Genomic DNA, 12,136 nt, shown 5'->3' with positions numbered 1-12,136 from the left:
TAATCTTTCTTCCTAATTTAAACCCCTTGGGAGTCAATTTATAGGTTTCATGTTTTTACCATTTCTATGACCTTTGTCTTAAAAACAGCAAGGAATTTAATAAATATTAGTTGAACTGAATTGTCTTTAGAAGTTAATAAATATATGTTAATAAATACATGTATTTCTTAAGAATGAAAGTTTACATCTTTTTCATTTAGCAATCTATTATGTTATCAGATTAGCTATTAGAAGTCTTGGAACTTGACAGGGATGACATAAAATGCCAGGAAATTTCTAAAGTGAATGATCTGTTAAGATTAGTTAATGCGGAAGCAGAATGAAAGTACATGTAAAGGGAGCAGCTAGGTGTTACAGTGAGTAGAGCACTGGCCCTGGAGTCAGGAGGACCTGAGTTCAAATGTGACCTGAGGCACTTGACACACTTACTAGCTGTGTGACCTTGGGCAAGTCACTTAAACCCAATTACCCATCCTTCCCCCCCTGCAAAAAAAAAGTACCTGTGAAGGATGAAAGAAATTGGGCAAGAAATGAAAGAAGTAATGATACAAAAATTGGGATAATAGTCCCAAAGGAATTTCTGCCTACTGTATAATTTTGCCTATGGACTGTTCTGAAAATAGGTGTAGAGTTGTTTTAATTCATTTTTTTAAACTTAAGAATTATTATTTTTATTTTTAGTTCTAAATTATTTCTCTCTTTTCACTTTCTCCCTCACCCATTGAGAAAGCAAGGAATACAATGCCCATTATACATATGAAGTCTTGTCAAACGTACTTCCACATTAACCATGTTCCAAAAAAAAAGCAAGAACAATAAGGGAAAGAAAAAAGTATGCTTCAATCTGCACACTGAGTCCATCAGTCCTTTATCTGGGGGTGGACAGCATGCCACATCCTGAGTCCTTTGCAGTTGTGGTGAATCATTTTATTGATCAGAATTATTAAGTGTTTCAAAGTTGAGTTTTAACTTACTTTTGACAAGCAAGCAGTTGTGAAATAGATTTAACAACTAAAGTAAGCAGGGTGCTTTCTCTAAATCCTCATCATTTAGGGTAAGCTCTAGGGAAGCCATTTAGTAACCTAGAAGAGGGTATTTGCCATATGGTACTTTGGTTCCCTGGTTGAATGAACATAATTGCCCAAGTGAGAATTGTATTCTAAAGCAATAGTTTCCATTTCTAAGATCATATATATGTAAGCTCATGTACACATAATCAATTTAAACAATAGGAAATTCTAAGGAAATTAAGCAGCTGGATAACAGACATCCAAGTCTCTTCCTTTTGACAGTAATACCTTCAGTGAATTTAATCCTGTGTGTGAGGCAGATGGTATAAATAACTTGCTTATAGCAACACATAGCATGTGCAAAAGGTTAATTGAGCTGCCCTGTCACTGCCAAAAAAGAAAAAGGCAACAAAAACACAAAGACAAAAATATAATTCTAACTAAATAATATTTAAGATTTTATGAATCACTTAACTAGTATTTATTGTCTGGCAATAATCTCACTAGTTTTATAATATTTGTCTTTTACAGTCCCTTTAGAGATACGTGCTTTTCTTTTAAATGCCATAGGACTATCGGCCAGGTAACTGTCAAACAGCATCACCTTTCACTGTTCCATCCTAGGTATCACCACATTCTCATTCTCAGTCTTATTACTTTCTGATCCTATCTGATCCAGTCACTCAAACCTTAAAGTTATAGTTAAGCAGACAGTTTAATTAGATAAAGAAATGCATGGAAAAACCAATAAGCATTAGACATAAATATATTTGTATGTAAATTGCTGATAACTTTACAGTACCAATTTCTCCTCCATCCAAGTCCATTCAAGGTCCATACAACTATGGCAAAACTAGAAAGATAATAGGGTCCACATTGCAAAGAGCTTTAAAAGCCAAATAGAGAATTTTATATTTTATACTAGAGGTAATAAAGAGCAACTGGAGTTTATTGAATAGGAATGCAATATAGTAAAACCTGCTTTTTAGGAACATAACTTTGGCAACAGAGTTAAGGACGAACTGGATTTGGGAGAGACCTCAGCCAGGTCTTGAGCCAACAGAAGACTATTGCAATTCATGGCAGTCTAGCCATGAATTGGTATCTATGTGGATGTGACTGGGAGGTAGATCCAACATAGGTGACTGAAAAAGGTTGGTCAGAAAGGTAGGGGGAGAAATAGAAGCAAGCAGGACCACAAAAACTTAGTGAGGAGAGAGAATCCAAGAAAAATGGTGGATCAATAATGCCAAAGTTTCAGAAAGGTCAGGTAGCATAAGGCTCAAGAAATTATTATGTTCAGTAATGAAGAGAGAGGAAGAGGGCCTATATGTACAAAAATATTTATAATAGCAAATAAATAAAAACTAAGGGAGCACCCATCAATGAGGAAATAGGAGAACAAATTATAATGTATGGATAATATCCCACAAGAAATGATGGGGGCAGCTAGGTGGCACAGAGGATATATCAAGCACCCACCCTCGAATCAAAAGTACCTGAATTCATATCCAGCCCCAGCCACTTACTAACTCTGTGACCCTGGGCAAATCACTTAACTCTGATTACCTTCAAAAATCAAAATAAAAATAAATGAGTCATGGGAATCACTTTAAAAAAAAGAAATGATAAAATGGCAGTTTCAATGAAACCTGGGAAGATTTGTATGAACTGATGCAAAATGAAGTGAATTGATAAGGAGAACCATTTATACAACATATTGTAAAAGCACACAACTTCAAAAGTCATAAAATAAATGCAATGATCAAAAGTGATTGACTGAGAGTACAGAATGAGACATTTTTTTCACATGATGCATATGGGAATTTGCTTTGACTATGCAAATTTGTTGAAAAGTTTTTTTTTTCCCAATAGTGGAAATGCGGGGAGTATAAAAACCAATGTTGTTATAAAAATATTTAACAAATAAAAATGAGTTTTTGAAAATAAGAGATCATTGGTAGCCTTAGAAAGTTTATTAGAATTATAAATTTGGAAGCCAGACTAGAGAGTGTTTAGAATCAAGTGAGGAGAGAGGAAGAAGAGAAATTGATATCAGCCAGCTTTCTCAAGGAGGTTAAACATGAATGGGAGGGGAGATATAGGACCTGTGATACAAGGCTGGTAAAATCAAGTGAGGTTATTTATTGATGGAGGACACACAGATTTGTATGTAGTTATTAGGAAAACACCTGTTAAATGGGGAGAATTTAAAGATTAATGAGAGAGTTTATCTAGAGGGCAATCTCCCAGAGAAAAACAGAATGGAATTGAATCAAGGCTACATGTAGAAAAATTTGCCTTTGCAAGCAAAAGGGCTGTTTCTTTGTGTGAGAGAGGGGTGAAGGAGGAAATAGTAGAGGGAGACATCTGGAATAACTCAGGAACCTAAATTAGAGATTTTAAAGTTACTCACTCTTCCCCTAAGATTGAGAATTTCAGAACTAGTAGTCTGGGCTACATGTTACACAATTTTATAAAGCAGTTGAACATGGGGATCATTTCTAATTTATGTTTTAATTTCCTATGGTACCTAGTATAGAGCTTTTTTTCAACTTTATCAGATCCCAAGTCCCTAAAGGATGACAAATAAAAGGATTTCCTGAAGGGCAAAAAACATGAGGCTCAAGTCACAATCTGAGAGTAATTTGAAGTCTTCTAGCTCAAATCAAAATCATTTCACAGATGACAAACCTGAGGGTTAGATAGAACTTTCCCAAGGAAACCAAGTAATGTGTCACACAAGACCACATATGGTAACAACCAGCAGAGATGATATTTTCTTTACAACATAAGGCAGCTAGCTGGTACAGTGGATAGAGCCCTGAAATTGGAGTCAAGAGGACCCAATTTCAAATCTGACTTTAGAATCTTCCTTGCTATGGGACCCAAGGCAAATCACTTAAGCACTATTTGCCTCAGTTTCCTCATCCCTACATTCCAGTGTTGCTGTGATGTTAAAATGAGATATTTTTAAAGAGCTTAGCACAGTACCTGGCACATAATAAATGCATGTTGAATCTAATTCCAATCTAAATCATTACTATCCAATTCTATATATAAATATCATGAACCAAGAAAGAAGGAAAAGAGAGATGTTTTCAGTTATGATACTAAGATATTATGTTTGGTGTCTGCCAGTAAGGTTTTTACAGAAATGGTTTCTGAAATGATGGTAATTTTTCAAGCTTTGTCCTCTTCTTTAGCTATCATTTCTGCCTCTGGGATGTCAAATAGTCAGAAATGGAATTCTCAAAACAGTTTTGAAACTAAGGAGGTCAGCAGAAAGTGTCATGGCAAGAACACTACATGGAAACTAGCAAGAGTGATTGAAATCTTGTTTATTCTCCCTTGGCCTTCCTATGCATGATGACATTCTTTTGTGATGATGACTTTCTGCCCTAATGTTTTGAGGCATAGTCATTGCCTTAAGGGTAATAGTGGATACTAAAAAAAATTAAAATTAATTTGCATAGATCTCTACAAATTTCACAGTCATCCAGAACTGAGACCACTTTTTCAAGTCTTTATTCATTTCTTTTTTCTTATATCCTTCAATATATTACTCATTTAAAATGAAAGAAAACCAATTAATGACTAAATAGCAACCTATCTTAATTTTTAACTTGTATTCTTAACCAATGAAAGAGCATAAGGAATACTATTTGCATTAATAAGCTTAAAAACCTCTAGTTGTTGTCCATTGTCTTTAGGCCAAAATACAAACTTGTCAGCCTGTCATTTAAACCCTCCATAATCTGGCCCCAGCCCATCTTTTCCCTTACTTTTTAAAAATTACTCTGCTCTATACACTTTATGGTTTAGCCAGACTAGCTTCTGAGATTTTCCTTAAATATCACACACTATCTTACATCCATGGGCCTTCACAAGTCTGTCTCCCATGCCTAGAACATACTCCCCCTTCAGCTGTTCTTTGAATCTTTATTTTCTTTAAAATTTAGCTTAGCTTTCTTCTATAAGACTTCTCCCTCTAGTTGTTAATGCTCTCTTCCTCCTAGTTATTTTGAGTGTGTGTGTGTGTGTGTGTGTGTGTATTCCATTCAGTAGAATCTAAGCTCCTAGAGGGCAAGGCTGGTTTCAGTACCTAGTATATACATTTTGACTGATAAAGACTGAATCAAATTGAGTTAAATTAGATGGAATACCATATCCATAATGAGTTATACCCACTCTAGTGCCACTATATCATGTTTTGTGGGAGATATGATTGACCTCTAAAGATGTTAACCTCAAACCTCACAGACATTTCCATCATACTGTTTAATTCACTATAGGACTAGAGTTCACAATTTAGCTAAATCTTCTTAGGCTTCTTCTAATATCATCTCCTAGCTTGGAAAATTACATATATTTAATCTATTAAATTATCTTGAAACTATCTTTGTTTATCCTCAAATTAAGACTCACCGGTTTCAAAGATGGTTTTATATTTGGGACTTTGGTGAATGTATCTATCAACCCAACTCAAGCACACAACATTACTGTTACCAAATAACATTCAGGTTGCCTTGGGTTCACAAATCATTTTTGAGAAGGTGTGTTATCCTAGCTAGAATTCTAGTGACAGGAAGAACTGGATTCAAATTTTCCCTTTGACATTTTTTAGTTATATGACTCCAGATAAATTATTTAACCTCTCTGAACTTCAATTTCACTAGCTATAAAATGGAATGAGTAAGAATGTTATCTTTTTCATGAGACTATTAAGAGGATGATTTAACCTTAATTACAGAATGGGCATTGCTGCAGTCAAACTGAGACCTGGGAAAACCGTACCTTTAAAAGGCCGAGGTCTCCCACTGCATCTGGGGCCATCTTCAGTCACCTTGATCTCTGTCTTGCCACTGGACCCATACGGCTTTGGAGGAGAAAGTGAGGCTAGTGACTTTGTACAGCCCTCCTTCACTTAAATCTAGTTCACTTGCAAGTCATGACATCGCCCTTCTGTTGTCATGGTCCTCTTCGAGAAGGAAGGACAAAAAAAACAACAATTAAGAGGATGAAATGAGCAAACATTCAAAATGTTCTGCAAACTTTAAAGAACTGTCCATAAATTATTAACGTCCTTATTGTCAAGATGGAGCAGGACTTGAGTAGCAGAGATTACTGGACCCGGAGTAAGGAAGACCTAAGTTCAAATTCTTCCCTTAGTTATTTACTAAGTGTATAGACTTGTACAAATCACAACCTCTCTCTGCTCCAGTTTTTTTCATCAATAATGTGGGAATAACAATGGAACCAACCTCACAGGATTGTCATGAGGTTCAAGTGAGCTAACCGTATGTTGCCCTTTGCCAACTCTATATAAATGTTAGCTATCATCATTTTCTACCAAGAAACTTCATGTGGTAGTCCTGAAAGAAAATGAAAGAATAGGATGCAAATAGCAATATCTAGTTTTTTTTCAAGTGAGGGGGAAATAAATGATGGAAAGGTATAGGCTGTAATTGTCTTTTATCTAATATGTATAACAGGCAATATATTTGAGAAGTGTTACTGATGGATGAATTGTTTAAGTCTGGGAGATGTTGCTCCCCCGCCTCCCTTTTTTGGTATATTTTCAGGACAGATTTATAATGGCAGAAATCAAGAACTATTATATGCCCTGAGTATCAACTATTTATCATTCCATCAATTTTTTTTCTGGTTTCTTCTTTTCCAATTAAAGGCAGTTCAAGTAAAATGGCATAATACTCAGGAGATACTCTCATGCAGCAATTATTCGAATAAGTAGATAATGTTGTTTGGAGCTTTTTAGTTGTTTGAAAAGCAAAAACTGCTGTCATTTAATAAAGTGATATGATAGATAATTTCAGGCTAGTAGAAAGATATAATAGGTTAAGAGAATTGGGTCATTCCTCAGAATGCTAGTCTGAGAATAGAGCAATTATTCCCAGTTGAATATGGTTATTTCTACATGGATATAAATATGACCACAAAATAGACATATTTTCACTCTTATGTTTTGTGAACAGCATTGGTCTAATATTATGGTTAGCTTTCCTCAGAGATATGGCAGACAGCCAGAAAACCTCTCAGTAGGATTTCATATTTACTTGTCCATCCTCTGACTGCAAAGAAGATAGATCATATCCTTGAATGAAACTCATTGTTACCACTGTGGTTTTTGAATTTTTTTAATTAAGGAAAACTTGTAAGAAACCATTTTTATCAAGATGACACTTTTGTCACCCAATTATTCAGAGCTCAGAGTAATAGCATGTCTTCTATGTAAAAATCTACAGGGGTGGGGAACCTATGGCCTTGAGGCCACATGTGGCCTTCTAGGTCCTTAGAAGTGGCTTTTTGATTGAGTCCACAGAACAGATTTGTTCTGTGAAGTTTGGATTCAGACAAAGGGCTGCCCCTGAGGACCTAGAGGGCTACATGTGACTCTGAGGCCAAAGATTCCCCACCTCTGGTCTAGAAAATTTACAAGACCCAATTTAGAATTGGATTTTCTGAGTCTTCCATTGACACCATAAGGATCCAGTTGGTTATATATTTTAGAAGGATCAGTTCATTAATATTTATGTCATTTTTAAGAACTTGAAGTTGCCTTTAGTGATAGAATTATTCTCTTCAGTTCACTCCTTTTCTTTGATAAACAAAATAATCAAAAATTATACCTTAATTATTATTTTAGAATATTATTTATAACATAAACCGATTGATCAAATCTTTGAAAGTGCAGATACAGTATGAATGTGAGTTAATTAAAGATTCTTCCTACTCATAGATAATCAACCCTGTGGTTATCTCAATAGAAAGTTCAGGGATAGTTCAAGAGAAGTACTGGTTTCCTGGGAAGATTAAGAATTCTATAGAAAAAAAAGATTTATGTTGTAGTCTTCTTGGATTAAACTGTTTACTATCTTTGAAAGTAATTACTTCATTTTTCTTCCAGTTTTTCAGCACACTTGCATTAATGTTTCATATCATTTAAAGCTACTTTTTATTTTATGTGATCTTTACAAGAACCAAAAGACATCATTCCAACACGATCACGTTTTGAGGTGTCCACTTGTTAGTCATATGATGCCATGTTACTAGTGTTGTATTGTGGTATTGTGTCACAGTGGTCCATTTTATTTTAAAATGTAGAGCACTAGAATGTATTAGCTGTGAGTTTCATGTTTAATTTTTTATCAATTATTTGGATGAAGACATAGACAGTATGCTTGTCAGATATGCAGATGACAACCAACTGGGAGTGATAGCTAATTATGTGACAGAGTCAGCATCCTGAACTCTCTTAACAGGTTAATACATTGGGCCAATGCAAATAAGATATAATTTAATAGGCATAAGTGCATAATGTTACACTTGGGTTACTCCTCTCCCCTCCTCTCCCTTCCCTCCGCCAAATAAATGAACTCCATAAGTGCTAGGGATTTGAGTTGTGGCTGGATATTGGTTTCAATAGGAAAAAAATGGTATTTAGAAGTATAAATTAGTTAACAATTGCTATAAGACAGAAAGAAAGATTAGGGAAGGAAGGAAGGAAGAAGAACAGAGAAAGGAGAGAGCAAGAGGGGGAGAAAGAGAGAGAGAGAGAGAGAGAGAGAGAGAGAGAGAGAGAGAGAGAGAGAGAAGAATGGAAGAAAGAAACAAAGACAATGTGATCTTCAGCTGATTGTATAATGTTTAGAATACTGCAGAGACAACACTGCCTTAGGAGCAACTAGATGATGAAGATATGAGTTCAAATCCAACCCAAGACATTTCGTTACTATATGACCCTGGTTAAGTTACTTAACTTATCTAAGCCTCAGTTTCCTCCACTACTTCTTAGTGTTGTGAGGATAAAATAAAATCAGATAACCTTTCTAAAGCTCTTGGCACAGTACCTGGCTTGTAATAGAACTTTATAAATGCTTATTTTGTTACCCTTTCCACTGCTATTCTTTGTCCTCATCAGGAAAAAAAATGGATTATTGTACCTGGGTGCTATTTTAGGAAGGACGTTGACAATCTGGAATGACCATGATAATCATAGGGCTGGAGACCATACCATATGAGCATCAATTAAACAATCAGGGGATGCTTAGTTTAGAAAAGGGAAGATGTAGGGGAGGACATAATCTATATTTTCCAATATTTGAAAGGTTGCACATGGAATGAAGATTAAATTTGTCCTGCTTACCCATGGAGGGTAGAAATGATATACAAGAAACAATACGCAAGATTTAAAGAGAAGAAGATTTAGGCTAAGAACTGTTCAAAAGTGGCAAGAGCTGCCTATGGAGATAAAAAATTTCTCTTCCTTTTACATCATAAAATAGAGAGTGGATGACCAATTGTAGGGAGCATCGAAGCAAGGGACTTTTGGTTGGGTATATGTTGGGCCAGATGGTCTCTGTGGTTTCTTCCTAATCTATTGTTATTCTTTGTGAAAGAGAAAGAGGTGGGAAAATTTACTAGTGAAGTAGGACAGCTAGTTGGCACAATGGATAGGACATCAGGCCTGAAATCAGAAGAACAGTTCAAATCTGACCTCAGATACTATCTTTGTGACTTTGGACAAGTAAAATAACTTCTATTTGCCTCAACCTCATCAACTGTAAAATGGGCACATCAATAACATCTGTTTCACAGGTTTGTTGGGAGTATCAGATAAAAGACTATCTTTAAAGTACTTGATACAATGCCTGGCACATAGTAATCATTTAATGAATGCTTGTTCTTCCCCCACCCCCACATTTCTTTTCCCAGTACTCAGATCATAGGATCACAGTCTTTAGCTGCAAGGGATCATTTAGTATTTAGTAATTCAACTATCTCAATTTACAGATGGAGAAAGTGAGGCCAAGAGAACTGAAGTTACTTACTCAAAGACTTGCATATTGCACAAGGCCATTCTGGGAATTGAGTTTAGGTCCTAGGACTATAAATTCATAGTCAATTCCACTGCACAAAGAGTTACTATAGTTAGATCATTTTGCCATACTGCAAAGTCTCCCATGCATTATTGACTAAATTGTGTTTTCTTCCTGCTAGTATTATATTGCCTTAGAACAGTTTCTAAACACTTTTTGTGTCATAAATCCCTTTGACAATCTGGTGAATCCTATGTTCCCCCCACACACACCAAGAAAAAAAGTTTTTAAATGCACAAAATAAAATAGATGGATTTACAGAGTAAACGAAAGTTTAGTGAAAATAAAGATTTTCCTTCTATCCAAGTTAACATACTCTTAAAAGTCTGTCCACGGACTCCAGGTTAAGAACATCTGCTCTAGAGGATAATTGGATATTTACATTCTGCTCTTTTAGGCTGCCTGCATTTTATGCTTGTTCTCAAATGGAAATAGTGAGGAACAGTGACCTTCTACTGAATCCAATACAATCTAAGAGCCTTTATGAAACCCCTAATATGTGTAAGGCATTGTGCCATCCTAGAACTTCCAACTAAAATGTTTTCTAGAGATAAATCCAACCATGCTCACCACATTAAAATGAGATAATGTATGCAAAGCACTTTGCAAACCTTCAAGTGTGATGCATGTCATCTGACATTATTATTATACCTGGCACATGATATTGGTCCTGATTTTTACCAGAAACCTAATCCATTTCTTAAAAGAATAACTATCTCTTTCAGGTACTTCTCCTTGTGTCCAGAAAGAAGAATTTTCAGAGTAAAGGTCCTAGATCATTTGCTTACTCAGGTTGGACAAAAATTAAACTCCTCTTAACCTTTAAAGGAAACCATTACAAAACTATTAAAGGAGCTTAGAAAATATACATAAAAATGAAATAGACTCTAGATTCTTCAAATAAATTTTAACTGAATTAAATATAGTTTAGGCAGACCATTTTGGGTTATGTACATAGTAAAACCTCACCAATTTAGAGTAATTGGGCAGGAAGTATGGTGTGGATTAGAGAAACATTTGAAGTATGTAATGCATTTTTAAATTTAGTTTTAAGTTTCTATAGTAAGCCTAAAGAACATGTTGAAATAATGGAGCTTTTGAAAAAGCACCTGACAGTCTAGTGTCCTGAGTTTTAATTCCAGGTTATACCACTTATTAGGAACTTGTACAAGTTGCTTAGTATGAAATGGTCAAGAAAAGTATTTAGAAACTTCATTCAAAAATAGTCATGAAGGAAAGGTCCACATTTCACTGGGGAAGAGAATGGATATGTTAGGTGGGATTAAAAGAGGATTTCACTTTATAATCTTGACGGTCACTATAATTAGCATCTTTGGAAACCCTATGGCTTCTCTACTCTACTGTATGCATAAACATAAAAGTCAGTATATTAATCCATCTACATTATCCAGTAATACTTAAGGCACACTACCATTATATTTTAATGGGTTTGCTGCTATACAATATAAGAGAATTAACAGGGAGATTAAAACCCCAAATTTAAGGCAAGTTTCATGTTCTAGACATCATTTAAGTTAATCCTGCTTATTCATTATTCTAACTATAGAACATGCCTCCTTTCTTCTTTCTTTCCATTCTTCCTTCCTGCCTCCCTCACACCCTTTATTTACACATCTTTCCTTCATCACACCATTTTACCAGATTTTGTCTCTCCTGTTAGATCTCAGTCTCCAATTTGTGTTTTCAAAGAGCTATCTCTTGGAATACATTTCATTTTAAAAAGTATTGCTATTAATCTTTTGTTTACTTTGCATTTCTATATACTTTTTTATGCTTTTAAAAACATTTTCTGAGAGCAATGCCTATGGAAAACAAATTCTGTATCAAATATCTCCCAGTTTATTCCTTGAATATGTTCATATGTCCATTATTCAGGAACTCAAGACTTTTGTTCTGCCTGGGCATTTCCTATCCATACTCACCAGCCATGGGTAAGCAATGCCCTTTCCCCATGGCTCCTTGAATGAGAAACTTTTGAATGGCTATACAGGGAAGAGTACATATCCCCACTGAGCTTAAGGTCTGCTTTACAATAATATCTTCACCTTGCAATGCTACCTTCAAGTCCATTTTGAGACATAGACCTTGGTGTTGTAAGCAGCTAGGTGGCACAATAGACTGCTTGATTTGGAGTCAGGAAGACTTGAGTTATAAATTTTGCCTCAGACACTTCTTGTCTAGGTAAGGTTGGACAAGTCATTTAAA

Source organism: Trichosurus vulpecula, chromosome 5 (genome assembly GCF_011100635.1).
Source record: "Trichosurus vulpecula isolate mTriVul1 chromosome 5, mTriVul1.pri, whole genome shotgun sequence".
In the NCBI taxonomy this organism is placed as follows: Eukaryota; Metazoa; Chordata; class Mammalia; order Diprotodontia; family Phalangeridae; genus Trichosurus; species Trichosurus vulpecula.
The sequence above is the reverse complement of the archived record's forward strand: the minus strand, read 5'-3'. Positions refer to the sequence as shown.